The 3,154-nt window shown below is 38.8% G+C and overlaps 1 non-coding gene across 1 annotated transcript; it reads left to right on the top strand.

Moving 5' to 3' along the window:
* Positions 1 to 405: 405 nt before the first annotated feature.
* On the top strand, positions 406 to 512 carry LOC131222560 (small nucleolar RNA R71). Its single transcript, XR_009160108.1, has one exon. It is a non-coding gene; the product is annotated as a small nucleolar RNA R71 (small nucleolar RNA).
* Positions 513 to 3,154: the final 2,642 nt, after the last annotated feature.

The raw sequence follows: 3,154 nt of genomic DNA, 5'->3' as shown, positions 1-3,154 counted from the left end.
TTGGCTTGTTCATTCAACACTCCTCGAAAGGCGAGTATTGTAGGACAGTTTTCAGTTGTGTGAATGTTGCAATCACAGATGCCGCAAACAATTTCATTGACCTTATCTTTCTTTCCTTCCATGGCCTCAACTTTCCTTATGAGCGTAGTCACTTTACACTTGAGATCATCCTCTTCTTTCAAGAGATATAATCCACCTTTTTCCTTTAATTGAGTCGGCCTAGACGTGGTGTTCGCCATTGGGTAATAGTCCCATGATTGTGTTTTTTCAGCGAGACTATCGAGGTAATCCCATACCTCGTCAACATCTTTGTTGATGAACTCTCCATTACACATTATCTCGACCATTTGGCGCATGGAAGATGTTAGTCCATCATAGAAAAAATTTGTAATGCGCCACGTTTCAAATCCGTGTTGTGTGCATGAACTGACCAAATCTTTGAACCTTTCCCAACATTGGAAGAATGTTTCATCTTCCTTTTGGGCAAAGTTCATGATCGCTTTCCTGAGGGTAATCGTTTTGTGATGTGGGAAGAATTTTTTTATGAATTCCCTCTACATATCGTTCCATGTGCCAATGGATATAGGACGCAGTAAATGTAACCATGTCTTAGCTTTCTCTTTTAAGGAAAAAGGAAAGAGTTTCAGCCTAATTGTATCCTCAGATACATTAGGAAAACATAATGTAGCTATAATCTCATCGAACTCTTTCAAATGTAAATATGGACTTTCTGATTCAAGTCCATGGAATTTGGGAAGGAGTTGGATAACTCCTGGCTTGATGTCCATTTGTCCTGTGTTTTCAAGAAAAATCATGCATGAGGGCGTACTCACTCCCGCCGGTTGTAGATAATCTCATAAAGTATGAGGCGGGGGTGCCTGTTGCACCTCATTTTCATCTTGGGTATCCTCCCCCCTAGGTGGAAGTAGAGGAGGTTGGTCTTTAGCCATAACCTCAATTAACTCAGGGGATTTCGAGCGGTGTCTAATCCTGCGATGGATAGTCAACCCCTCAACCAATCCTCCTTCAGTCAAGAGACGTCGAGTGTTGTCACGGGCCCACTTGGGCATGAAACACTCGCAGCCCTCAATCAAATTCAAAGTCTAATCCTAAGAAAGGAAAAGAAAATCCAAAAGGAAGGAGATGGAGAGTTGGAAAGAGATTACCAAATTAAAGTCCTGAGTTAAAACCTGCAAAATAAAATAAAATAAAATAAGTTAGATTTTTTTTTTTTTTTTTTAAAAAAAAGAGAAGAACAATCCCTTAAAAGAAAGATAGAAGTGAACTAGCTTCTAAAAGAAAGAATTCCTAAAAGAAAATGAAAATTTCTAAGATAAATTAGGAGAGTCCTAAACTAGAAAGTAAATTACTAAAAGAGAATTGAAGAATAGAAAGTAGGGAAGGAGCTTACCGAATTAGAGATTTCTATCTTAAAGGCCTACAAAATAGGAAGGTTAGTTTCTAAACAAAAATTCTAAAAATAAATGAGGAAACAAATTAGATTTAAAAAGAGTTAAATTTAGAAAGTTACTAAAATAAGAATAGAAAGTTAAATAAGAAATAACCTAGTTTCTATTTCCTACAAATGAGAGGATACTAGAATTAGAAAATTTCTAAGATTTAAACCTTAATTCTAAAAGGTAAAAAAAGTAAAGAATTTAGGAAAGAATTACCAATTTAGAAATTTATGTCAGGATCCTATAAAACAGAAAACAAGTTAGTTCTAAAAATCAAATAGAAATAAAAATTTAAAACTAAAGTTAATAAAATCCTAATCCTAACCTAATTCTAAAACTAATTAATTTCAGAGAATCGTAACCGTCAATCCCCGGCAACGGCGCCAAAAACTTGTTCACTCCCCAAGTATAGGGTTGTGATGTAGTAATAAACTCGGTAAGACCGAGGTCGAATCCACAGGGACTGAAACTTGTACGTTTCCTGAAACTAGGTAGAAATAGAACTAGCCTAAGATGTAATCAAAATCAAATGTAAATTTAAGGAATAATTGTGGAATAATTATCTAAAACTTAAGGAATTCAGAGAAGGGAAACTAGGGATTCAGAGGATCCACTTGTAGGGATCAGGGAGATCTTTTGCCTGCATCAAGGATTATGGAATTCAAACTGAACTTACTTGATCTGATTTTCAAGAGATGAAAGGTGTATGAATTAGAATGGATTCCATCACCAAACCATGCCCAGGAGACAAAGTAAACAACAGAATTAAACTAATTACCACCCAACCAACAATGTATGAAGATCAGGAAGGGTACTGTCATCCTACCATGCCCATGGGACAATGATGAACAACAGGGGTTCCTGACTTCATAAACATAAAAAGGGAAAGAAATACTCAAAGCCATTGCAAACCCATTGTAATTTCAGTCACAACAGACCATTAAAGACTGAGAAAATATTCTTTTAATAATCAACTCAAAACCAAGTTCAGTTCATAAATTTAAATGAAAAGCAGGAAATAGTGTCTCCCATCTCGCTACAGGCTTCACCTCTTAGCCCTAGCTAAGAGGATTAGCCACACATGGATGGGCTGATTAAACAACAAAATAAAAATAAAAAGGAAAAGAAAGGAACAAGAAGGAAAGAGAGAGAAAACCCAGCCTTACACGCTGCCTCCCACGTTCCAGAGCTCCTGTCACCTTCAACTTTCTTCCCTTTCTTTTTCTCAATCCTCCTCACGAGCCAGCCCTCCAAAATCTTCCTCCTTTTCCACGTTTTCCCTACCCAAGACTTGCAGCAGCAACCGACCTCCTCAGCAGCAAAGCACGTTCAGCAGCAGCCTACCGCAAACCGTTCCGCCTTTCTTCCAACCAAAGATGACTCCCATGGCCGTCCTCCCTTCTCTCCTTTTATCCTTCCTCCAGATGGAGAGTGCGAAAGACCCCTTTACGCACAGCAGCGTGCACAGCAATCATATTCCAACCAGGAATTGGATTTCATTCCTGCGCATCCTGTTTCCACAACAGGGACGATCGGATGCTGAATGGGCCCCATTGCTTCACTTTCGATCTCATCTGTCAGTATGGGGACAGACAAAATCCCCTTACCTATCATCTGGTTTTGATCAACACCGGAATCGTACAAAAACCCGCAAAAGTCGGCCTGCGCCCGGACGCGAAAACAGGGACTACGTATTC

Source organism: Magnolia sinica, chromosome 1 (genome assembly GCF_029962835.1).
Source record: "Magnolia sinica isolate HGM2019 chromosome 1, MsV1, whole genome shotgun sequence".
Classification (NCBI taxonomy): domain Eukaryota; kingdom Viridiplantae; phylum Streptophyta; class Magnoliopsida; order Magnoliales; family Magnoliaceae; genus Magnolia; species Magnolia sinica.
Note: the sequence above shows the minus strand (reverse complement) of the source record. Positions and strands in the feature narration are given on the sequence as shown.